Source organism: Megalopta genalis, chromosome 1 (assembly GCF_051020955.1).
Source record: "Megalopta genalis isolate 19385.01 chromosome 1, iyMegGena1_principal, whole genome shotgun sequence".
In the NCBI taxonomy this organism is placed as follows: Eukaryota; Metazoa; Arthropoda; class Insecta; order Hymenoptera; family Halictidae; genus Megalopta; species Megalopta genalis.
In genome coordinates, this window is record NC_135013.1 from 8,357,582 (window position 1) to 8,384,993 (window position 27,412).

At 40.1% G+C, this 27,412-nt stretch overlaps 1 protein-coding gene across 1 annotated transcript in view; it reads left to right on the plus strand.

Moving 5' to 3' along the window:
* The window catches only part of LOC117228601 (uncharacterized), a 404,255-nt gene that overhangs the window by 89,400 nt on the left and 287,443 nt on the right, over window positions 1-27,412 (plus strand). The window lies entirely within an intron of this gene.

A 27,412-nucleotide genomic window follows, 5' to 3' on the forward strand; every position in this document is an offset into this window, starting at 1 on the left:
AAAACCCGTGTCGGAAAAAATGGCCGCGGTTCTCGTTGTGGACGCTGCCTTAAAACCTCGCCAACCTTCTGCGACCCTTTGAGTAATGCGTCTGGTTCGGCTTTAACTTGGATCGCCAGCGAGCTTGTGCACGCGTGTTCCCGGTCGCGGATACGTCCCCGCAGACTCATCGTTTTAATGCAGCGTTAACCATCGATCGCCGATCGAGTCGATATGCACACCGATAAACACGTTAAACGCCGCCCGGAGACAATTTCAAAATCTCGCCATCTGTCAGCTTCTCGTGGGAGCACTGCCATCGACGTGGCTTTCCCATTGTCCTGTAAATTCGCCTGGTTCGCCGAATTAGTGGCCTGTTACGCTTTCGATTCTACAGGATGTCCCATAATTATGTTAACATAATTATGTTAACATTATGTTAACATCTCTGAGGTGGAGTCACGAAGTCAAAGTGAAGTAACTTTTTCCTTAGCGAAAATGTAATCCGCGGCTTCGTTTACGAGTTATTAGCGAAAAGCATTGGCCAATGAGGCGAGCTCGGCTGGCGCGAGGCGGCCGAGCCAATGAGCGGACGAGGCCCGGTTCCACTCATTGGCTCAGCCGCCGCGAGCGGTCGAAGCCCAGTTCCGCCGATTGGCTCGGCCGCCTCGCGCCAGCCGACTGAGCTCGCCTCTGATTGGTCACCGTTTTTCGTTAATAACTCGTAAACGAAGCCGCGGATCGCATTTCCTCAAAGGAAAAAGTTACTTCAAATGACCTCAGGAATCGCCCCGTTCCAGGTGTTAACGTAATTATGGAACACCCGTACAATAATCAAGTTCGTTTAATTAATGAAACCGAATCTAGACAGTTACGATTTACCATAGAAATTATATCTATGTAAAAATTAATTCGTGCCTTTCGCGTTCTAGAATGCTCGGTAATACCCAGGTTGTGCAATACGGTGCAATAAAAATGAGATCCAAGCAAATGGCCCGAACTTTTTGTTTGAGATACTAGACTCTGGTGATTAGAGAGGAACCAGAAAATAAAATAACGCAAGCGTTTCAAAAGGAAGTATGACAAAAACTGTACCCGAACGACCAACTAAATAAAAGTTCGCCTTGATTTAAGTTTCATCGGCTGTTCACGCGATGGTCTGTCTGTCTGTCTATCTGTCTGTTAAAGCAAACAGAAGTTATTAACGAGATTAACGTTTTATATATTATATATTATATATATATTTTATTATATTATATTATATATTATATTTATATTATGTTATATTATATATATTATATTATATTATATATTATATATATTATATTATATTATATTATTTTATATATATATTATACGATTATTAACGTTATTAATGAGAGGCGAGCTCGGCTGGCGCGAGGCGGCCGAGCCAACGAGCGCGCGGAGACCAGTTCCGCGGTAACCAATGAGAAGCAAGCTCGCCTAGCGCCAAGCGCCCGAGCCAATGGGCGGAACTGAGCTTCGTGCACTCGTTGGCTAGGCCGCCTCGCGGCAGCCAAGCTCGCATGTTATTGGTCACTGTTTTTCGTTAATAACTCGTAAACGAAGCCGCGGATTGCATTTTCGCCGAGGAAAAAGTTACTTCAAATAACCTAAGGAATCGCCCCTTTTCGTGTTTTAATATAATTATGAGATACCCGGTATAGGCAAACAAACACTGTTTTGTCCTCGAATAAGACATTAGCTTTCAATAATCCTTCTTTTTAATATCTCATCTTTCGACTCGTTCTCTTTATCGCTTCGTCGAATTTAACGATCTTGAACGATGTCGTTGAGGTTGTAATGCTCTTGCGGAACATGCTACCGCTGCTGATTCAATGAATTGCTGGTATTACATTGTGTAGACGAACACAGTTTCATTTTCTGAAACGCGATATTAGCTTCTGATATTACTGCTTTTTAATATACTTCCTTCTACTCGTTCGTTTTATTACATCATCATCGATTTTAACGACATTCGATTATGTCGTCAGGGTTGTAATGTTTTTACGGTACACGTTATCGATGCTGATTCATCGAATTTGCGGCGTTACGCTGTGTACATTGTGTAGGCGATCACTGTTTCATTGTCGGATGCGATATTAACCCTTTGCACTCGAGTGGCGACTCTGAGGCGCCACTAAAAATAGCTATACTATTTTTCTAAATAATTGTACCGGTATCAGATTCGTTTATATTTAAAAAAAAAACTGGTAAAATTGCAAGTACAATTCTGTTTGCCAATTGGCTCAATTTCATATGAATAAATCCAACTAAATCATATAAAATGGAAATACTGTAGATCAGAAAATATGTATTGGAATTCGAATTAAAGTGGTTTCGACTGCAAAGAGTTAACATACCACTTTTGACATTATCGATTCGATCAATTCCTTTATTCGCTGTTTATTAGACTGGCTGTAGATTTCCATTTTTACGATAAAAATGGATAAGAAAATAAAGTTCTTGTTCGCAGCAGAATTTAACCTTCGATCAGGCTATCTTGGTGACTTTGAAATGTAGAAAAAACGTTTTCTAAATTTTCGTTATAGGCTCAGATAAAAACAAAATTAACAACCGAGTGTTCTTTTATTTTCTTCTGTCATTCTAAGCAACAGCAAAACTTAAAAAAAAAATCATTCCTTCTGTGTCATCTAAAAAGAAAATTCAAGTCGTTCACAGCCCAGTTCTAAAAAGGTTACCTCGTTCTAAAGGGTGTCCTGATATTTTCATTATCGACTGTATGCAGTATCTATTAGCTCGTCTACCGTCGAGCAGGATTGTCGAAAATAAGCGTGGAAGCCGTTTCGGCCGGAGGGGTAGCTCGCTCGAGAAGTAAAAGTCAGGAGAGAGAGAGAGAGAGAGAGAGAGAGAGCGAGAGACTGAGCGCGAGAGAGACAGAGCGAGAGAGAGAGCGCGAGAGAGAGAGAGAGCGCGAGAGAGAGAGCGAGAGACAGAGCGCGAGAGAGAGAGCGAGAGAGAGAGCGTGAGATAGACAGAGCGCGAGTGACAGAGCGCGAGAGAGAGCGAGAGAGAGAGAACGCGAGAGAGACAGAGCGCGTGAATGAGAGCGAGAGAGAGAGAGAGCGCGAGAGAGAGCGAGAGAGAGAGAGACAGAGCGCAAGAGAAAGAAAGCGCAAAAGAAAGAGAGCGCGAGAGAGCGCGCGAGAGAAAGAGAGAGAGAGAGAGAGAGCGCACGCGAGAGAGAGAGAGAGAGAGAGAGAGAGAGAGAGAGAAGCGAAACAGAATAAGCAGGGTGGGGGGCCAGGAATGTAGGCGTTTTTATTTACGAGCCGGGGAGAAGATCCAGGTCCCGACCGCGGCCGCTCGACTACCGTTAATTAAATAATATTTCTCGAGGAGCTCACGGGAGAGCGGCCGGCGTAAAGCCACGATAAGAGCCGCGGGGGAAACGTCGCCGTCGCACCCGGCCCGCCGAGGGAAAAAGAAAACATGGCCCCGCTAAGAGCACTTATTGCAGTATTGAGATCGTAATTCAGAGGAGGACTCGTCATAAACGCTCCCTCGGACCTCTGGCCGCTCGGACCTTTTCTTCCCTTTTCTCCCCCCACCCTCACCTCCATCCCCACCCCCTCCGTGCCGCGCTCTTTCATTCTCTCCGTTTCGTTCTACCACCGACCGACTATTCTTCTCGTCGGCCTCGATCCCGGTTGTCTCTTTCAATGGTCCACCACCCCCGCGCCCATGATTTCTGGGAGTCATCGTTAACCGGTCGACGGTCGTCCTGACGGATCACGCGAAAATTGGACACGCCTGTACGGGCCGGATCAATTGCCGGTGACTCAGACACGGCCTGTTCCGCTCGCGGCGAACAACTGGTTCCTCGGCGCCGGTGTTTGTGGGTCATGGGGGTTCGGTCACGGTGGTCGATGGCTTTTAGAGAGGCCTCTTCTTTTCGTGCGCGGCTCGCCTTATGGCGCTCTGGCTCTGCCGGCCGTTCTTCTGCGTTACGGAAGAAACGATTTTTCTTCGATTCTCGTCGCAGCGCTCCGCGGATTCAATGCATCCGCGGCGAACATGAATAGGTACGATTTAACACTGAATCTGCCACGGTCGAAATGACCGGTTTTTTTCCGTTTTTTAGAATTGTACGGATCTTTGGAGACTCTTTTGTAGGAACTATTTTATATAGTAGAATTATTTTTTATGTTATATTATATATTTTGTATTTTATATTTATATTATTTTTGTATATATACTGATTTATATATTTAACTATAAATCTGCCATGGTCGAAATGACCGGTTTCTTTTTTTTAGAATTCTACAGACTTTGGAAACTCTTTTTTAGAAACTATTTTATATATTGGAATTATTTTTTATATTATATTATATATTTTGTATTTTATATTTATATTATTTTTATATATATGTATACTGTTTTATATATTTAACTATAAATATGCCACGGTCGAAATGACCGGTTTCTTTTTTATAGAATTCTACAGATTTTTGAAACTCTTTTGTAGGAACTATTTTTTATATTATATTATATATTTTGTGTATTTTATATTACTTTATATTATATATTATTTTACATATTATATATATATATTTTTTCTTTATATTATATATTATTTTGTATTATATATATTTTATTTTATATCTTTATTATTTTTATATATATACTATTTCATATATTTAACTATTATATTGTAGAAATAAGAGTTTCATAGTAAAAACTGTATAAAATCGAGATCAATTTTTACGAGGCAATGCACACTAGTCGTTATTATTATTGGCAGATTTAGTATTAAAGCAGTGAAAATGTTAAAAGTAACCAAAAATCTCGAGATATTAATTAGAACTTCTTAAAATGATTAACACGCAAAAGTATCTTGTACTCAACACCTACGTTCTGCAATCGATGCGGACAATTATAATTTTCCATAAAGATCCACGATCTGTTCACGATGCGAAGCTACGACACGAGATGCATTCTATGGCGAAATTGCGCCCAGGTAACGTACGAGATCGTTCTGCCGTTTGAATCTATTGTTTAAATCGATGGTACTATCTATCTATCCACAGTACCTCCATTTTATATGATTTAGTTAGATTTATTCGTATGAAATTGAGCCAATTGGCAAACAGAGAATTGTATTTTGAAAGTTGAATTATATTTTGTTGTTGTTGTGTTGAATTATATTTTTTAAATATAAACGAATCTGATACCGGTACAATTATTTAGAAAAATAGTATAGCTATTTTTAGTGGCGCCTCAGAGTCGCCACTCGAGTGCAAAGGGTTAATATCGCATCCGACAACGAAACAGTGATCGCCTACACAATGTACACAGCGTAACGCCGCAAATTCGATGAATCAGCATCGGTAACGTGTACCGTAAAAACATCACAACCCTGACGACATAATCGAATGTCGTTAAAATCAATGATGATGTAATAAAACGAACGAGTAGGAGGAAGTATATTAAAAAGCAGTAATTCTGTGAACTAAACGAATGAAACGCAACAACAAAATCCCACAAAATCCCACAAAATCGCGAATTCCCGACGAACTTCGAAAGTTCGCCACACCCACGAGAATCCCGAAGAGTGTCGGTCGAAAGTGTGCATACTTCGTTAAATCGTCCTCTGAAAGTATGCCAATTAAGGCATACATGCGAGCCACCGACCGCACGGATCGCAACAATCCTTAATCATTTTTACCAGGATCGTTCGCTCGGTGCACGCAACGATGATCGTGCTCCCCGAAGTTAGGCCAGAGACCGCGCCGTTTATCGGCGTTATCCGTTCGGTGGCGGCGTTCCACCCTCCCACGGTGATCATGAGATCCCGCGTTCCTTTTCCCCGGAGCTTTCGGCGGCGGCGCGATATTTTCGGCAATCACGGCGCCGTTTCGTGGGAGGCGGCGGCGGGCAGAGGGGCGCGCGGACGGTCTTTAAGCGCGACATTACTTCCGCTAGAAACGCGCCTTTTGGTCGATTAGCCCTGCGGTGAATTTAAGCTCCGCTCGAATCGGCCGCACACGCTCGCCTCCGGCGTTGCGGCCGATCCGAGCAGCCGGAGACACCCACCCCATCGGCGCACCCCGATCCCGAGGCCGAAGAATTTCTTCCTTTAATTGTCCTCCACCCCGGGCCGGGCCGGGCCGGGCCGGGAGTACGCGACCGAAATGTACACCGCGCCTAGGAGTCGGGTAAGAAACCGGGACTCGAACGACTCCGGAAAGTAATCTGCCTAATTACCCAGCAAGAGATTCATTTCGGAGAGGACCGGGATGGGCGATCGCAAGCGCGCGCGCGCGCACGCTTTGTGTCTCGTAAAACGTCCCGGCGACGCTTCTTCTTCTTCTTCCTTCTCCATCCTTGTCGCGTTTCGAGGCCGTCTATCCGCGTCGCGATTCCTCGCAACGACACCGGCACGCCTCCGATCCGACCTCTTCAACTCCGAAGACGACCTCTGCGCCACCCTCTCCAGGAACCGCCGGATTTCTCGGCCCCGAAAACGCTTTCGCGAGCTAACTCGTTCGAGCAGAGTGTCTTTCCTCGCGAGATCTACCGCCGAATCGTTGGTTGTTCTACCGCGTTTAATCCGGGGATTGCGAAGATTCCGAAAATAACTGTTTCAGGGTTATTTGTCGGTGCGGGCTGAAACGGTTAACCTTTTAGATACGGCTGAATTCTGCGCGAGGCTATTTCTCTGGATGGCAGAGTCTGATATGTACTGTACAGAGTGCCTGTATATTCTGTCTTTATATTGTTAAGATACAGTTATATTGTTAAGATAAGTCTGTATATTGTAAATCGATGTGAAGACAAAAGAAGTGTGAAACAATGCCAAACAATGTCAAACGATGACCGAGTGAGCTACTGGAGTAAGCCACTATAGTGGCGCGTCGTTCAGAGAGATGAAATCTGCGGAAGCCGCTATAGTGACGTGTCGTGCCTAAAAGGTTAAGGGTGGACTGCGGATCTTTCTGCGAAGTAAAAATTGTCTCGTTTTCATAATTACCGATTCTCAGCAACTATAAAAACGAGGCGCAAGGCTCGAATAATCGTATCTCCTCTTCCCAATTTGTACATTTTTGTGGACAATCTCAGCGTCAATTAGAGAGACATGTAGTTTGATAACAGTATCGGATTCTTTTTACGTCTTCGAAATTTAACATCGCGACTACTGTTTCAAGGTTATTTGTCGGTGCGGGCTGGAACGGTTAAGGGTGGACTGCGGATCTTTCTGCGAAGTAAAAGTTGTCCGAGACGGTCGCGGGAGACAGAAATGGAATAGAAAGGAATCTCGTTTCTTCAGATAACTTCGATAAGTCGGAAATACAATAATGTCTCTCTAATTGACGCACAGATTGTCCACAGAAATGGACAATTTGGGGAGAGGAGATACGATTAATTTGAGTCTTGCGCCTCGTTTTCATAATTACCGATTCTCAATAACTATAAAATCGAGGCGCAAGGCTCGAGTAATCTTGTCTCCTCTTTCCAAATTGTCTATTTTTGTGGACAATCTCAGCGTCAATTAGAGAGACATGTAGTTTTATAACAGTATCGGATTCTTCTTACGTCTTTGAAATTTAACATCGCGACTACTTATGTTTGTTATGAATCCACGAAATCCGGGGTCTGGTTGCCAACTTTTAACCCCCTGCCGTAACATTTTCTTCATAATTACAGTGACTAGAAGTTCTTCGATTGCAATAATTTCTAAGAAGAAATAAGATAATTTGTATTTATCGCGTGTCTGCATTTACCTAAATGTTTAAATACCGGTGACAAAAGAAATCAGAATTTTTATTCAGACTAAACGGAACGGAATAGCGTTTATATTTAACTGGTTAAATCTCCGTCACGTGTCGGACACGTTGAGAAAGCAAGGGATTAACTCTTTGGGGCACGGTGACACTATTCGAGTCCCACCCTGTAACAACAAATTGAATTGAATTATTATCATTTTCTTATGTTTTTATATTATACGATTTCTTTGTTAATAAAAATATACTAATCTTGTTTAATTTGCGAAACATTTTCTTAAGTTTTTATATTATATGATTCCTTTATTTAACCCTTTGCACTCGAAGCTACTTTAACTCGAAATCTAAAATAGTTTCTCTGATCTATAATATTTCCATTTCAAATAACTTACTGCATTTTATATAATATATACGATATTGAATTTTATGACTCGAGCAGCAGTTACAAAACTGCTTCGCACAGTTTTTTAAAATATAAACGTAATTCGATGTTAATTGTTAAAATTATTTCGGAACGTGGCACAGTAATTTTTATGGCGCCTCAGAGTCGCCAGTCGAGTGTAAAAGGTTAATATAAATATACCAATATTGTTTAATTTAAAACGCGATACAATTTCTGTGCAAAACATTTTCTCATGTTTTTATATTATGCGATTCCTTTGTTAATAAAAATATACTAATATCGTTTAATTTAAAACGCGATACAATTTCTGTGTGCAAAACATTTTCTTATATTTTTACATTATATTATTCCTTTGTTAATAAAAATATACCAATATCGTTTCATTTGAAACGCGATACAATTTCTGTGCAAAACATTTACTTATGTTTTTATATTATATGATTCTTTTGTTAATCAAAATATACTAATATTGTTTAATTTAAAACGCGATAAAATTTCTGTGCAGAACATTTCCTTATGTTTTTATATTATACGATTCCTTCGTTAATAAAAATATCTCAATATTGTTTAATTTAAAACGCGATACAATTTCTGTGCAAAACATTTTCTCATGTTTTTATATTATACGATTCCTTTGTTAATAAAAATATACTAATATCGTTTAATTTAAAACGCGATACAATTTCTGTGCAAAACATTTTCTTATATTTTTACATTATACGATTCCTTCGTTAATAAAAATATCTCAATATTGTTTAATTTAAAACGCGATACAATTTCTGTGCAAAACATTTCCTTATATTTTCATATTATATGATTCCTTTGTTAATAAAAATATACTAATATTGTTTAATTTGAAACGCGATAAAATTTCTGTGCAGAACATTTCCTTATGTTTTTATATTATACGATTCCTTCGTTATAATAAAAATATCTCAATATTGTTTAATTTAAAACGCGATACAATTTCTGTGCAAAACATTTTCTCATGTTTTTATATTATACGATTCCTTTGTTAATAAAAATATACTAATATCGTTTAATTTAAAACGCGATACAATTTCTGTGCAAAACATTTTCTTATATTTTTACATTATACGATTCCTTCGTTAATAAAAATATCTCAATATTGTTTAATTTAAAACGCGATACAATTTCTGTGCAAAACATTTCCTTATATTTTCATATTATATGATTCCTTTGTTAATAAAAATATACTAATATTGTTTAATTTAAAGCGCGATGCAATTTCTGCACAAAACATTTTCTCATGTTTTTATATTACACGATTCCTTCGTTAATAAAAATATCTCAATATCGTTTACTTTAAAACGCGATAAAATTTCTATGCAACACGAGTCTAATTTATTTCCTGAAATCCTGGGCCCCAAAGAGTTAACAGCCGCGTGGCGGTGTCCGCGAGATATCTCGAAGCTGGGCAGCGAACGGGTTAATCGACGAAACCTGGACACGGATTCGGCGGAAATCGTGGATAGCTCTCACGAGAAAGCGTCTCGTATCGTTACGATTCTGAAGAGCGGCGAGAAGAAGCAGGCCCTCGAGACGATCGGCCGAGCCGGCCCATAACTCGTCGACATCATCATTCCCCCCTCCGGCCTTAGCGACCTAATGCGTTTTAATTCCGCGCGTGTCCCGCGTAACGAGATCGGCCAGACGCGCGGAACGAGCGGCGGAGGGGCGCGCGGGGGGCATCGACAGAGACAATAAAAGCGTCCCAAGACGCGGCGCCGGACGCAAGGGTGGCCGGCCGGTGGCCAGTGTCCGCCGAAAGAGCAGACTTTCTTCCTCGAGGACCGGCGGCTGCTGGACGAGGAGAAAATATTCATAATCCGGGATCAAGGCGCGGGTGTGGCCGCCGGGGTAGTTCCGCCAGGGTGGACGACCGAACTAATCAAGAGTCCGCCCCATTTAATTCCCACCCTCGAGAGACGCGCTGTCTCGCTCCTAACCGAGGCTCGTAACTGCGCCGCGACAAAGAGTCGACGATCTCGCGTCTCGGCTCTCCTCCTTATTGGATCGAAATTCCCCAACAATTCCGCAACAGTTCCCCATACACCGGCTAGGGGAAAGTGTTCCCGTAATTGCGCCTTTCCCGTTCACCCTTTCCTTCTGCTCCGATTATTTGCGCGGCCAATTTTCGACGTTACTTCGGGCCTACGTTTTTGCTCCGGATAACGTTTCAACGTTTTTCAAGCGAAGAGAATCTTGTCTCGAAGAATCGAAGCTCTCGAGACTCTGGATAGTAAATATTGGTAAGATGACAGTTGTTGCAGTGGACTGTGGGGATTTTATGCAGTTGTTGAAGCGAATAGGTGCAATGGAAAACTCGGCGATGGCGCGACTATTGAGCCGTTTATTTTGAAAGTGGCATAAGTCACTTTGTTTTTAAGTTGGTCACTTTGTTTTTAAGTCGATATATTTCAGGGTTTGCGTTTTAACACGTTGATAAATATGGATGCTAACTTTCGAGAAGATTTACTTGTATTTGTTATCTCGGGATACTGATATTTTTCTCGGTATAAATAATTTCGTATAAACATTAAAAAATCACCACTTTTCATTACGGTAAAGTGACTTATGCCACTTTCGAAATAAACGGCTCAATTATTAAAGGAAAAAATTAATCTGTTTTCTTCCTTTTAAAATTGACTTAGACAATTTCTATGTTGCGTAACGATCGAGCAGTCTAGTAATTAATAATAAGTAGTAGAAATAATTATATATATAATAATAGTTTATATATATATTACATAATTTATAATATATATATTATATATATTATAGATTATATTATATATATTTATTTTATTATATATAATTATATATATTATATTATATGTATTATATATATATATATATATATATATATATATATATATATATATAATTAATAATACTAGTAGTAATAATTGATAATAAGTAGACTATGGATTTTATGCATTTATTGACAAAAGTGAACAGGTGGAATAAAACAGTGCGAAGGAGCTGGTAGAATTTAAGAATCTTTGTATTTCTTACAACGTGAAAGGTTAGTGCATGTAAAACAATGTATGTGTTGTGAACGCGTTAATCATTATTCTTGTCATTCGATTATGCAAATCGAATTTATGTAAGTAATTCGAAATAGTTATAATAATTAGTTATTATAAGAGTTATTATAACTATTATTAAAATAGTTATTATAATAGTTATTATAACTATTATTAAAATGGTTATTATAATAGTTATTATAACTATTATTAAAATAGTTATTATAATAGTTATTATAATAGTTACAATAATTTTAAATGGTTAGCTTTCTGTCGACTAAAGCAGTGTTTTTTATACTGTACAAATCATTAGACTTTGAAAAGAAGGTATATACATTAACATTTCTTGTACAGTTTTCGAATTAATAGAGCAGTATACAGCATGTCCCAAAATTATGACACTTCCGGGAAATATAGCATTCCTGAGCTCATTTGAAGCAACTTTTTCCTTAGCGAAAATGCGATCCGTGGCTTCGTTTGCGAGTTATTAACGAAAAACAGTGACCAATGAGAGGGCGAGCTCGCCTAGGGCTAGGCGGCCGAGCCAATCGGCGGAACCGGGCTGTCGACCGCTCGTTGGCTCGGCCGCCTCGCGCCAGCTAATCTCGCCCTCTCATTGGTCGCTGTTTTCCGTCAATAACTCGCAAACGAAGCCGCGGATCGAATTTTCGCTAAGGAAAAAGTTGCTTCGAATGATCTCAGGAACCTCTCGTTTCTCGCTTGTGCAATCATGTTCGGACACCCTGTATACAGGGGAATAATCGTGAAAGAAACATGGATGAGATACATGGCAGCTGGCTTGTACGAGCGAAGCGGGGGAACGACCCATCACCGGACGGACCCTTTTATCGCCATCGATATGGTTAAATGGGCCTGTTCCGTAAAAAGCCGCGGCCGAGACGAGAAATTCTCGTCTCGGATAGAATCCGCGTTTTACGGTGAACTGCAAGAAATCGTTCATTCGCACGGCAGCAGAGCCGGGTCAGCAGTTGAGCATAATGCTGCATTAAAACCTATCGAAAACAACGAGCAATAAAACGCGACCCTGCTCGCTGAGATATCCGGTACACCACTACCAAGGATCACCCGCTCTGCACTCGCGGCGCTGTTCTTGCGCCGTGTTCCACGTAAGGAAGCCTCCCGATAACCTAACGAGCGAGAAGATCGAGCTCGCCAGCTGTGCCGAAGGGTTAATGACCACCCGCCGATCTCGAAATCTAGCGCGGCGAGCCGGCCAGGTGTACTCTCTGTCCTCTTAATGAAGTTTCCCGCCTCGATGGACCCAGCGATCCCGTTGCCGGGGCCCTTTTTAGAACGACGCTGGGACCCTCGGAATCCTCGGAAGTCGTTCATTGAGAGGTTCGCTGTTGAAAATGTTCCTCGCTTCTTTCATAAAACGTTTATGCAAAATTTATGTGACGAAATATGCGAAATATATGCGAGAATTCAAGTAGAATATATTCGGGAATATTAAATGTATAGTGACGATGATATATGTGTGTACTTACGTAGAATTAACATAATGGAATATTATCGTAATATATCTTGCACGATATTTAAGCAGACGTGCTTCTCCATAATTATCTTTATTCGATTAATTGGGCCTGTAAAAAATCTGCCGTCGTTATACAGGGTGTTCCAAAAGTGTCTCGCAATCCGGAAATGGCGGGTTCCTCGGATCATTTGAAGCAACTTCTTCCTTTACAAAAATTTTCTCCGAGGCACCGTTAACGAGTTATTAACGAAAAACAGTGACCAATAAGAATCGAGCACGGCTGACGCGAGGCGGCCCAGCCAACCAGCGCACGAAGCCCAGTTCCGCTCATTGGTTCGGTCGCCTCGCGCCAGCTGAGCTCGCCTCTCATTGGTCATCGTTTTTCGTTAATAACTCGTTAACGGTGCCTCGGAGAAAATTTTTGTAAAGGGAAAAGTTGCTTCAAATGACCTGAGGAACCCGCCCTGTACATACAGGGTATCCCAAAAATGTCTCGCAAACTGGAAATGGAGGGTTCCTCAGATCATTTGAAGCAACTTTTTCCTTAGCGAAAATGCAAACCGCGGCTTCGTTTACGAGTTATCAACGTAAATCAGTGACCAATGAGAGGCGAGCTCGGCTGGCGCGAGGCGACCGAGCCAATGAGCGGAGCTGGGCTTCGCGCGCTCGTTGGCTCGGCCGCCTCGCGTCAGCAGAGCTCGCTTCTTATTGGTTGGCGTTTTTCATTAATAACTCGTAAACGAAGCCGCGGTTTGCATTTTCGCTAAGGAAAAAGTTACTTCAAATAACCTAAGGAATCCATCATTTCCGGATTGCGAGACATTTTTGGGACACCCTGTAGCTTTAGAACCCTCGAATGATCGAACAAATTTCTGTGTTCCAGTCGCATCAATTTATCTCTTTCCTGTAAACATTCTACGCATTAAATTAAGCGAACGAAGTCCGCAGACATTGAATTTAACAATTGTTCCAAATTTACGAATTATTTATTTTTGTTTGCAGTTCGTCGAGGCCTCGAAACAATAATTAAATGAAAATTCGGATACAAGAACATTCGTTTCGAGTCTCTATGTTTGGCTGTAAAAGACTGCGCGAATCGGTTTTAGCGTTCGTTCTAAGAAAGCAGGAAATTGAGCGTTGCCAAAGCAATGGGGAACGTCAAACAAATCCCTTGCAAAAGAAGCTGGGATGTAATTACAGGTTTCAGTAGACCGTGTCTTTTCGGAGCACCGACCCAACGTGTCCCAAGCATTCCACTGGCTCCAATCTCGAATGACGTTTGTATCATCGTTACCTGGTATGCGATCGCTGTTGCAGTGTTGGCTGTCAATTTTTCAAGAAAAATAACGCATACTCTTGCATTGTTCGGTCGCACGAATTCCTGTCGTGTGCTCAACAGGAACTAGAGAAAGGGTTCCAGTTACTGACATATTAAGCATAACTTTCGTTCTTGCATTTCATATCTTTTAGTTCATCGCCACTATATATTATATTATATTTATATACTATTATATATATTTATATACTATTTATATATTTATATACTATTTGTATCATCGCCACTATAAATTTATTATCTTCATATCATTTAGTTCTCTATGAACATTAGTACTTATGCACATTAATTATGGCACCGCAACAGGAGTTCAAAAACTTATACCGATATCCCAATAATGTCTCGCAATCTGGAGATAGGGGATTCCTGAGGTGATTTGAAGCAACTTTTTCCTTTGCGAAAATGTACTACGAAGCTTAGTTTACGAATTATTAACGAAAAACACTGACCAATAAGACGCGAGCTTGACTGGCGCGAGGCGGCCCAGCCGACGAGCGCGCGGAGCCCAGTTCCGCTGATTGGCTCGGCTGCCTAGCGCTAGGCGAGCTCGCTTCTCATTGGTCAGCGTTTTTCGCTAATAACTCGTAAACGAAGCCGCGGATTGCATTTTCGCTAAGGAAAAAGTTGCTCCAAATAACCTCAGGAATCCCACATTTCCCGGAAATACTATAATTTTAGGACATGCTCTACACTGCTCTATTCATTCGAAAACTGTACAGGAAATGTTAACAAAGTCTAATGATTTGTACAGCATAAAAAAAACACTGCTTTAGTCAACAGAAAGTACAACTAGTACCTTTAAATAATGTTTTTAGAATTTATAGTAAACAAATAAAGCATCTAAACGGTTTCATTCTCTTAATATACTATCAAATGTCGTGTTCTAATTTCGTCGTTCGTAATGGTTTGTCATATTATATATATATATTATATATTATCTTCCAAATAAGCGTAAACGACGGTGCATTAAAATAACCTCGGTAATTGGGACACCACGTGAGAACCGCGAGATTACTGCGCGAAATCGCTGGCTGCGAGAGGAGCTCCATCGCTGATTAAGTTACAGGCGGAGATATCCATTAATGGACGTAGCAGCGTAAACCGCTACGAATTATTTCGCCGAAGCCAGCAATTGATACGAAGTCATTCCGACTCTTTATACGTGTACGTGGGGTTATCTGTAATGGAAAAGGAAAAAACGCGTAACAGGTACGCCGCGATCGTTGTAAAAAGTGATTTTTCCGCCGGCGCGGACAGCGTGCGCGACGTTGGAATCATCTCGGGCCGCTTCGATCCGTTCTTGGTCTTAATAACTTGGCCGGAGATATCACCGTGAAAACCGGTGCATTAACTTGTTGTGTCCAGTGTCTCTGACAAGATAACGCCGATCACACGGAGTGGCCCTTGTAATTGTCGATAACGATGCAATAAGCTGGCGCACGTTCGCTCTGCGTCATTCGCGTGATATATTTGGTCGCGATCTGGATTAAAGTAGCGTTCGATCGAAACGCGCGCGAGATAAGGCTGTGACAGATCGGCGAGCACAAAAGGCAAAAACAATTGGCGAATAACAAATGACGGGGTACAATCGAGTACGATAGACAAGTAACAAATGACGAGCGACAAATGACAAGTAATCGTTTAAAAAAAAAACAATGCCAGGCTTAACTTTGTTCGATACAAGTATAATAATGCATCGCGTCGTTCTCGAACGAAGAAAAAACGTGATTCTACGTCGAACGTGATGTATATTTGGCCGGAGCCTAATGGGACGGAACACGCGTTATCAGTATACTTGCGTGCAAAATGAAACGTACGATCTCGCGACGCAGTCGAACGGACACGCGGTTATTTTCCAGCCGTTCTGCAATCGATACTGCAAAACCTCGATTATCTGTACCGCCAACATCTGATTGAATTGCTGGCTGAAAATGTTGTGTGTGTTTGTGTCTGCAAACACGGTTCGATTTAAGATGATTCATAGCGAAGGACGTATCGAGCAATCGGAATTTAGGGTAACGTGCTAATCAATCATTTAGACGAGCATGCTCGTCGGATACAGCTGACTGGTTAAATTAGATAAATAATCAATATTATAATAAATAATAAATTAAAATTAATATAATAATAAATAATGTAAATCAATATTATCAGGAACAGCTGACTGGTTAAGTTAAATAAATAATCAATATTATAATAAGTAATATAAATAAATATATCTGAAACAGCTAACTGGTTAAGTTAAATAAATAATCAATATTATAATAAGTAATATAAATAAATATATCAGAAACAGCTGACTGGTTAAATTAAATAAATAATCTGTATTATAATAAATAATAAATTAAAATAAATAATAATATTATAATAGATATACATAAGTAATAATAATATTATAGTAGATATACATAAATAATAAGATTATAATAAATACAAATAAATATTAGATAAATAAATACATGTTGGTAATAAAATTAAGAAATAGAACAGTCATTTTATTACAACCTAATTCTACAGGGTGTCCCAAAATTATGGTATTTCCAAGAAATGAGAGGTTCCTAAGGTGATTTGAAGTAACTTTTTCCTTAGCGAAAATGCAATCCGCGGCTTCGTTTACGAGTTATTAACGAAAAACAATGACCAATGAGAAGCGACCTCGGCTGGCGCTAGCTGGTCGAGCCAATGAGCGGAACCGAGCTCCGCGCGCTCGTTGGCTGGGCCGCTTCGCGCCAGCCGAGCTCGCCTCTTATTGGTCAGCGTTTCTCGTTAATAACTCGTAAACGAAGCCTCGGAGGAAATTTTTGTAAAGGAAAAAGTTGCTTCGAATAAGCTCAGGAATCTCTGATTTCCCTGAAGCACCATAATTACGGAACATCCTGTATATTACAGCAGCATCGTAATTCTCTGTAATTCCAATTTCTGTACAGCAACGCGTGAAAATGGTAATCTGCGGGAATTATGGGAATCTTATGGGAATCGATGCCAAGTGACGAATCGCGAAAAAAACAGACCACGATGTTCCAAAAATGGAGAAACGAATGGGCCACACGCGTCGTCGTCGCCGACCGTGCTTTCCAGCTCGAGCGATAACTCGGCTCGTCGACGGATAGAGCCGAGAACGGCATAGGTGGACATTTCGCCTAAGCGGCGGACGGAACGGAACGTCCCGCGGGACACCAAAGGGGCCGGTTAGCGGACGTGTGAACCTTTTTTGGTTTCGGTTCCAGCTGAGCGCCGTCCATCCTCCGGATCGCGATTAAACCAACGTGCACTTTTTCGAAACATGATTTATGTGATTGTGGTGCGCGACACCGCGGGGTGGAACAATCTGGTATCTCTCGATTCCTCGAACGAAACTGGATTCCTTGGACGAAGAGTGGCCGCGGGAGCGAGGGCAAGGCGCCATTCATCACGGCCGAGGAATCTCTTCTGTGCTCTGCTAATCAACTTCCGGAGCCAGCGGACCGCGCGCGCGCGCCGTTCCGAACGAAGGCTGACTATTAATCTCGGTTATGGTCGCTCGTTCCCGCGTACGAGTCGTCCTCTTCCGCGGTTTCCCGGGACTCGGCCGCGTCGCGGCGTTCGCCCCGTTCCATTTTTTCGTTCTCTCCTCCTTTTCTCCTCTCTCTCTCTCCTCCTTTTCTCCTCTCTCTCTCTCCTCCTTTTCTCCTCTCTCTCTCTCCTCCTTTTCTCCTCTCTCTCTCCTCCTTTTCTCCTCTCTCTCTCCTCCTGTTCTCCTCTCTCTCTCCTCCTGTTCTCCTCTCTCTCTCCTCCTGTTCTCCTCTCTCTCTCCTCCTTTTCTCCTCTCTCTCTCTCCTCCTTTTCTCCTCTCTCTCTCCTCCTTTTCTCCTCTCTCTCTCCTCCTTTTCTCCTCTCTCTCCTCCTTTTCTCCTCTCTCTCTCCTCCGTTTCTCCTCTCTCTCTCCTCCTTTTCTCCTCTCTCTATCTTTCTCCTCCTTTTCTCCTCTCTCTATCTTTCTCCTCCTTTTCTCCTCTCTCTCTCTCCTCCTTTTCTCCTCTCTCCCTCTTTCTCCTCCTGTTCTCCTCTCTCTCTCCTCCTTTTCTCCTCTCTCTCTCCTCCTTTTCTCCTCTTTCTCTCCTCCGTTTCTCCTCTCTCTCTCCACCTTTTCTCCTCTCTCTATCTTTCTCCTCCTTTTCTCCTCTCTCTCTCTCCTCCTTTTCTCCTCTCTCCCTCTTTCTCCTCCTGTTCTCCTCTCTCTCTCCTCCTTTTCTCCTCTCTCTCTCCTCCTTTTCTCCTCTTTCTCTCCTCCGTTTCTCCTCTCTCTCTCCACCTTTTCTCCTCTCTCTATCTTTCTCCTCCTTTTCTCCTCTCTCTCTCTCCTCCTTTTCTCCTCTCTCCCTCTTTCTCCTCCTGTTCTCCTCTCTCTCTCCTCCTTTTCTCCTCTCTCTCTCCTCCTTTTCTCCTCTTTCTCTCCTCCGTTTCTCCTCTCTCTCTCCACCTTTTCTCCTCTCTCTATCTTTCTCCTCCTTTTCTCCTCTCTCTCTCTCCTCCTTTTCTCCTCTCTCCCTCTTTCTCCTCCTTTTCTCCTCTCTCTCTCTCCTCCGTTTCTCCTCTCTCTCTCCTCCTTTTCTCCTCTCTCTCTCTCCTCCTTTTCTCCTCTCTCTCTCTCTCTCTCCTCTTTTTACCCGTTTCGCTATTAACGCGCACTTTCCTCTCGGCAGCCTCTTGCAGCCGCGTCGCGACGCTCGACGCCGCTCCGCGACGCCTCGCGCCACCGCTTTTCGAACGGTTCTGTCGGAATTGCTCCCGTCGCGTTGCTTTTTTCTTTTTTTCCTTTTTTTGGCATCCCGCTCGACAAACATCGCCGGTCGTTGTCCCGTCGAGTCTAGGACACCCGGCGCCGGCATCCGGCGACGTCTGGCGTCTCGGCGCCCGTTCACCCCTTCCCCGCGACCCTTCCGCGACTCGTCCTGGGGCTCTCTATTCGATGCTGCTCGTGTCCCTGCACCACCGGACAATGAACGGACTAGACAAATTGGCGGACATCTGGCCACCTACGGCACGCAGAAAATTAATAAATGTTTACGGAAAGATTTCAGAATGTTTTTTTAACGTATCCTTATGATTCCCTGTGACGTAATATTATATTTTTCGTTGTACAAGTTATTGTATTTTATTTGAGTTGTTTTATTGTATTTCATTTGATTTATTGTACTTTATTTGAGTTCAATTTATTGTGTTTTCTTTGAGTTCAATTTATTGCATTTTATTCGAGTTTAATTTATTGTGTTTTCTTTGAGTTCAATTTATTGTATTTTATTTGAGTTTAATTTATTGTATTTTATTTTAATTCAATTTATTGTATTTTATTTGAGTTTAATTTATTGTGTTTTCTTTGAGTTCAATTTATTGTATTTTATTTGAGTTTAATTTATTGTATTTTATTTTATTCTATTTGATCTTATTTTATTTCATCTTATTTAATTCTATTTTCTCGTTTTATTTGATCTATTTTATACCATTTTATTTCATTTTTATTTTCTTATTTCCGCACATAATCCTTAAAGAAATGAATAATCATTATTAATAATTAATTTATATTATATATACTAATACAATAATTTCGAACTGAATCATTTATTTGCAACTAGACCGCGGATGTTGACGCGAAAATGAATGTCGTCTGTCTCGATTCCGAGGCATTGAAGCGAAATTATACATTTTGTTTTTTCTTTAATAATTCTGTCTATAATAATCGAAACACTACTATAACATTCCTGAAACACTGAAATTTTTCTGATACTTCGAATTGCGCCTACCGCAGTCTATTAATAACTAATTATATATCTAATCGATACTTTTTATATCGTGTCGACGATAATATTTTATTAATAATATTCGACGCAACAATTGCTACAACAACAGAAATATCTCGCGTACACTATTTGTTCCAGACGTTAATAACAATTTCTATTGCCGCTCCTATTCATCGTTCAATTATTAAATTATCGTTAAATTATTTCATTAAAAATTTAGTAAAAATACGTCTCGGAGAGAGAGAGAGAGAGAGAGAGAGAGGGAGGGAGAAAGAGAGAGATGCAAAAAAATGCTACAATAACAGAAATCTCTCGCGTACCCTATTTGTTTCAAACATTAATAACATTTAAACAACTATTACCACTCGCATTCATCGTTCAATTATTAAATTATCATTAAATTATTTTATTAAAAATTTAGTAAAAATACGTCTCGGAGAGAGAGAGAAATAGAGAGAGAGAGAGAGAGAGAAATAGAGAGAGAGAGAGAGAGAGAGAGAGAGAGAGAGAGAGATAGAGAGAGAGAGAAATAGAGAGAGAGAGAGAAATAGAGAGAGAGAGAGAGAGAAATAGAGAGAGAGAGAGAGAGAGAGAGAAATAGAGAGAGAGAGAAATAGAGAGAGAGAGAGAGAAATAGAGAGAGAGAGAGAGAGAGAGAGAAGGGATTGTTAATATTTTTAATTTTCTTTTTAAATTGAGAGAGAGAGCATTGTTAAATTCTAATTCACGACCGGCCGTACCGTAGGTTTTGTAGATCGAGGATGGTTCGCCGCGTCGTGGATCGTGGCCAGACGGTTCAGCCGAGGCCGTAAGTTTCTGACACGAATTAATATCAACATCGCGAGCCCGCGCGTTTCCTTACTACTGTTTTACGGTGGGGAGGATGATTGAAATGAATTTGTACTCTGTAGTAACTGGATGAACGGTGTACGCACGGGGCGGATCTAGTGACCAGCCACGGCTATAACTCTGTTTCTTGTTTACCAAGCTTTATTGGCCCATCGTCGCAGTTACAAAGTGCGATTGTGCTTTTCTTTAGCTTTATTATATTTTATAGAATATTATAATATAGAAGATATTTAGAATATTATATTCTATATTATAGAATATTAGAATATTCTATAAATATAATATAATATTCTAAATATCTTATATATTCTAATATTCTATTATATATTATATTCTATAATATATAGAATATATATATATTCTATAAATATAATATAATATTCTAAATATCTTCTATATTCTAATATTCTATATTATATTCTATAATATAGAATAAATATATATTCTATAAACATAATATAATATTCTAAATATCTTCTATATTCTAATATTCTATAATATATAATGTATATTATATTCTATATTGTATTCTATAAATATAATATAATATTCTAAATATCTTCTATATTATAATATTCTATAATATAATATATATTGTATTCTATATTATATTCTATAAATATAATATAATATTCTAAATATCTTCTATATATTCTAATATTCTATAATATAATATAATATTCTAAATATCTTCTATATTCTAATATTCTATATTATATATTCTATAATATAGAATAAATATATATTCTATAAATATAATATAATATTCTAAATATCTTCCATATATTCTAATATTCTATAATATAATATACATTATATTCTATATTATATTCTATAAATATAATATAATATTCTAAATATCTTCTATATAAATATCTTCTATATTCTAATATTCTATAATATAATATTCTAAATATATATTCTATAAACATTTTAACGGTATTTGAAACGTTCGTACCGTAAAGTTCAATGTTATCGAGTGCATTATCCAAGCTGTGATAAGAAAGGATGAGAACACATTCGCTTATTCCTAATTCCATTCAATATACTTCCGTGAACATTTCTGTTTCGTACAATTTGATATTCTGGAACAGTGTAACGCGTCTCTCGCGGTTTTAGCGATACAGAAATTACTTTCACGAAAGCGGAGAAAGCAGTAAATTTTTTGCGAAAGCAGTAAATTGAACGCTTCATTCTGTACTAATCAAGATTACAACGAGGAGAACGATGACAATAGAAAATTAATAACAATGGAATAATTCGAAGAACTAGAACAACAATAAATGTGAAACCACGAGATAACAATAATAATAATAATAACTAACGGCGTATTTTATCCATTTATTTTATCTACATTGATAAGAGAAATGCAGGACAATGAAAAAATATTGAAGGATTTAGGAACACTGTTACGCGTCAGTTTCAGTTGATTAAAACAATTAAAACAAGAAATACATTTTTATCTAGCTCTGCTATTCGTACAAGTGCTGTGCAAAATCTTTTATTTTGCGTACAGATATCCGCTGTCCGATATCTCATTGTTTTCGAAAATCGAATTATTATTGGGAAAATAAGATACTTTGCCTTTATTAAGATTGGAATATTAATAATAATTATTATTAATATTATAATAATATTATTATAATATTAAACTATAATTATTATTGGAAAATAAGACAAATGCCTTTTTCTTTAAACTTTGTTATTTAGACATGTCACAGTATTGAATTATATAGCAGCGATTTATTAACAATCAAAATAACAATCTGAATAATCTCAACAATCTCAAATGAATAACAATCTCAATAATCGTAAATTGAAAAATTAGTGTCCCGTCATTTAGACGGGTTCCGTAAACCTAGGGTCGATAAGGGATTACTGCACGCAGAGCTCACCGAGACCGCGCTTCGGGGTCAGATCCTCGGCTATTGGTCCATTCGAATTACAGATAACATTCGAACGCTCCCGTGACCGATGGGATGCGTCGGTTTGCACGCGATACAAAGCAGTCTCGTGAGAAAAGACGATCGTTCCGATCGAAATAAGAGAATCTGAGAAAAAGAGAAGAGAGAGAGAAAGAGAGAGAGAAAGTGCGAGAGAGAGAGAGAGCGCGAGGGACAGAGCGCTAGAGAGAGAGAGAGAGAGAGCGCCAGAGAGAGAGAGAGAGAGAGAGAGAGAGCGCGAAAGAGAGAGAGAGAGAGAGCGCGAAAGAGAGAGAGAATGAGAGAGAGAATAAGAGAGAGTGAGAGAGAGAACAAGAGAGAGAATGAGAGATAGAGAGTAAGAGAGTGAGAGAGAGAACAAGAGAGAAATAATGAGAGAGAACAAGAGAGAATGAGAGATAGAGAGTAAGAGAGAGTGAAAGAGTACAAGAGAGAGAGAGAGAGAGAGAGAGAGAGAGAGAGAGAGAGAGTAAGAGAGAGTGAGAGAGAAGAGGAGAGAGAATGAGAGATAGAGAGTAAGAGAGAGTGAGAGAGAACAAGAGAGAGAATGAGAGAGAACAAGAGAGAATGAGAGATAGAGAGTAAGAGAGAGTGAAAGAGTACAAGAGAGAGAGAGAGAGTAAGAGAGAGTGAGAGAGAATGAGAGATAGAGAGTAAGAGAGAGTGAGAGAGAACAAGAGAGAGAATGAGAGAGAACAAGAGAGAATGAGAGATAGAGAGTAAGAGAGAGTGAAAGAGTACAAGAGAGAGAGAGAGAGAGAGAGAGAGTAAGAGAGAGTGAGAGAGAACAAGAGAGAGAATGAGAGATAGAGAGTAAGAGAGAGTGAGAGAGAACAAGAGAGAGAATGAGAGAGAACAAGAGAGAATGAGAGATAGAGAGTAAGAGAGAATGAAAGAGTACAAGAGAGAGAGAGAGAGAGAGAGAGAGAGAGAGAGAGAGTAAGAGAGAGTGAGAGAGAATGAGAGATAGAGAGTAAGAGAGAGTGAGAGAGAACAAGAGAGAGAATGAGAGAGAGAGTAAGAGAGAGAGAGAGAGAACAAAAGAAAGATAATGAGAGAGAACAAGAGAGAGAATGAGAGATAGAGAGTAAGAGAGAGTGAGAGAGACCAAGAGAGAAATAGCGAGCGAGAGTGGGGGGGGGGGGGAGAAAGATAGAACAAAAAGTTCCCAAGCCCCGCAGCTTCACGCCCACACGCTGCCTCGCCGACCATAAGGGGGATACCTGCCGCCGAAACTGATCGCTATTTAGATATTCCCTGGTCGAGCGAAGAGATCATCGGACGCAGTTTCGTGCTTCATTCAAGCTCGCGTACCCTGTGCAACCCGATACGACCCGAGACCCATCGAATATACCCGTGTGTGCAGCGGCGCGATGCTCGCCGCTCGGCGTCGCTGTATCCCGGGCGAATTTAAGGGTGCAACGCGCCGCGCCGGCTGTATGCCGTAGGTAAGGGGTCGGCCAGTAAATTAATTACGGCTTAAAACATCGTTAGGATCTGCCACAGCCGGCCGTGGGTCCGGTTATTAGCGCAGTACATCATACTCGTCGCGCAGCCCGATCCGCAGGATCCTGGGCCAACCCTGACTTTCCAACCCTATTTTTCGTTCGCCGATTGGTTACGGTGTTTTTTTCCCCCCCGGTCGCCTCTCGTCGGATTCCCGGAAGCTTAGATCTTCTTCAACGTTCCGTTCGTTTGCTTGGTTTACGTATTTCTTGCTAAGACAAATATCTTTGTGCTCGAGACGCCATTTTTGAATAATTGTTCGACTAGTTAATATTCGCCAGTTAATATTGTGTCGATTTGAACGTTCGTATTTGAACGAACGGATGGCGTAGATCGATTGGACAGCAGATGGTGAACGTAGAGGAGATGAACGAAATGGAAAATAAGCTGTCATCAATAATTAGGAGACCCGGAAGTTCAAGCGAAACGTATTTCCGCGCTTTTAATAATTTTAGTAAATTGAATTCGACACGAGCGTATTTGTTAATGCATCCGAATCTTTTTTGTAGCTTTGCATCGTGTCTTATTCTTGCGGTAAATGCGTGGAATCCGAAGGTTAGCGATTATAAATTGAGTTATTTAGATGCTTGTTAACGTCAACGTTAATCAGCGAGGGAGATTAATATTCTTTGTTGCAGTTCGTTCTGTGAATAGTAAAAAAGTAATAGGAGGATATTAATAAATGTAATAAATATTTGAAGGAAATTAAATAACAGAAAAATATAGAACTGTTTTCTGTATAACATAATTATATATTATGTATATTATTATATTGTGTGTATGTATATTATTTGTATATTATTATTGTTGTATGTATATTATATATTATATATATATATATATATATATATATATATATATATATATATACAATATAATTACGTATTATATATTATATATACACAATATAATTACATATTATATATTATATATACACAATATAATTACATATTATATATTATATATATACAATATAATTACATATTATATAATTATATATTATAACATGAGGGAAAGCTTGAATAAAAAATGGTACTTTCTTAACGTCATTACTTTATCTATTATATCTATATGTCTGCACACTAGTATTATCAATACTCCTAAATGCGATACAAAATTATTCGCATTTATTTGTATATCGGATTTATCTGATAAATATACAAAAATTATCTTCTATATTACTTCTTTGAATTCGTCAAACAATGCAGCTATACATATAGCTCTCGATTGGGTCTTTATCACAACTGTTTATATTGCAATCGATAAAATCTTACAATAAAGATATGCCTTATTGGTGTCTCAAAATAAAGTCGCAATTATATTGAAAAGTATTGCACAGTGATTTACTCGATAGCGCGATTTCCAATATTTGTTTTTCGAAACTAGAGAGTCAAATAACAATATTTACAGGGGTATGCATAATTGTATGTTCAAAGTAGCTTTTACATTGTTATTGACATCTAAACGAAAACTTAACAAAATCTTATATTTGTACACTTCTATTTCCTATTATTTCCAATATAAAAATATACAAATACGGCGTTTCGTTAAGTTTTTGTTTAGATATCACCGAAACTGTAAAAGTTACTTTGATTCTATATTCTCTAATTATTAAATCAATTTTTATTCAATCAGTTTTGACCAACAAGAGTTGGACAGAAAGTAAATTCTGTTTATTATTTCAACGCGTTGGAAATATCGCAACAGTCTTTCCAAATTTTGTGTCTACCTGTTCTGTGTCTCGTCTATTTATTTCTGTCACAAATGCATAATATTCGAAGTCCAATAATTATTCGCAGCACTGTATACAGGGTGTCCCAAAAATGTCTCGCAATCCGGAAATGGTGGATTCCTTAGGTTATTTGAAGTAACTTTTTCCTTAGCGAAAATGCAAACCGCGGCTTCGTTTACGAGTTATTAATGAAAAACGCCAACCAATAAGAAGCGAGCTCTGCTGGCGCGAGTCGGCCGAGCCAATGAGCGGAGCTGGGCTTCGCGCGCTCGTTGGCTCGGCCGACTCGCGCCAGCAGATCTCGCCTCTCATTGGTCACTGATTTACGTTGGTAACTCGTAAACGGAGCCGCGGTTTGCATTTTCGCTAAGGAGAAAGTTGCTTCAAACGATCTCAAGAACCCTCCATTTCCAGTTTGCGAGACATTTTTGGGACACCCTGTATGTACAGGGCGGGTTCCTCAGATCATTTGAAGCAACTTTTTCCTTTACAAAAATTTTCTCCGAGGCACCGTTAACGAGTTATTAACGAAAAACGATGACCAATGAGAGGCGAGCTCAGCTGGCGCGAGGCGACCGAGCCAATGAGCGGAACTGGGCTTCGTGCGCTGGTTGGCTGGGCCGCCTCGCGTCAGCCGTGCTCGATTCTCATTGGTCACTGTTTTTCGTTAATAACTCGTTAACGGTGCCTCGGAGAACATTTTTGTAAAGGAAGAAGTTGCTTCAAATGATCCGAGGAAGCCGCCATCTCCGGATTACGAGACATTTTTGGGACACCCTGTACATATATACCTGGTCCAAACAGACCCCGGCGGCCGAGCGTCGAGCATAAAAACATGCCGTTCGGTGGTCGATTTGGAAAATGAACGTCCACAGCTGTAGACAAGATGGCCACAAGGCGATAACGGTGAACCTTCCGGCATAGATTTTCGTTCTTTGCGTCGGGCATTACGGCGACCGTTGATGCGGCGGAAGGCGGCTTCGCCGAGTACTACTTTTCCGGGATTTAGCACGCTTTTTCCCCGCTCGGAACACACCGTTGCCGACCGTGTCTCGTCGCATAACTACGGATTACCTCTCTTTATCTCTCCAAACCCTCCGACGGATCCCACTCGCCGTCCCATTTCTCCGTCTCTTATTACTCGTCGAGTGTCCGCGCGTACAGCGATAGAGGATAGACGACTCCAATGTTTGTTTGTTTTTCCGCCGCCTAAGCAGACGTTCGGCGAACGTCCGCGCCGCCTTTATGCTCCCCGGCAAAAACGTAGCACGCTTTAAAATTCTCCGAGGTTTATTTACACTGCACACGGAAATTATAGCATAGGATAATTTTTTGGATGAAGATCGGCCAACTTCCAGTGCCGATAACTCCGCGAAAAATCATCGTAGGACGATGATTCTTTTTTTAAATTAAAGCTTGAAACCTATACTTGAAGATAGTATTCCCAGATTTTATGTTTGATGCACTCTCATCACCGTAACCTTTTGAATGCGAGGCAATGTTCGTTATATTGAAAATTGCCGAGTTAGACGAAATGCACGAACTTTGTAAATTATTTTTCGGAGATGTTGTTTAC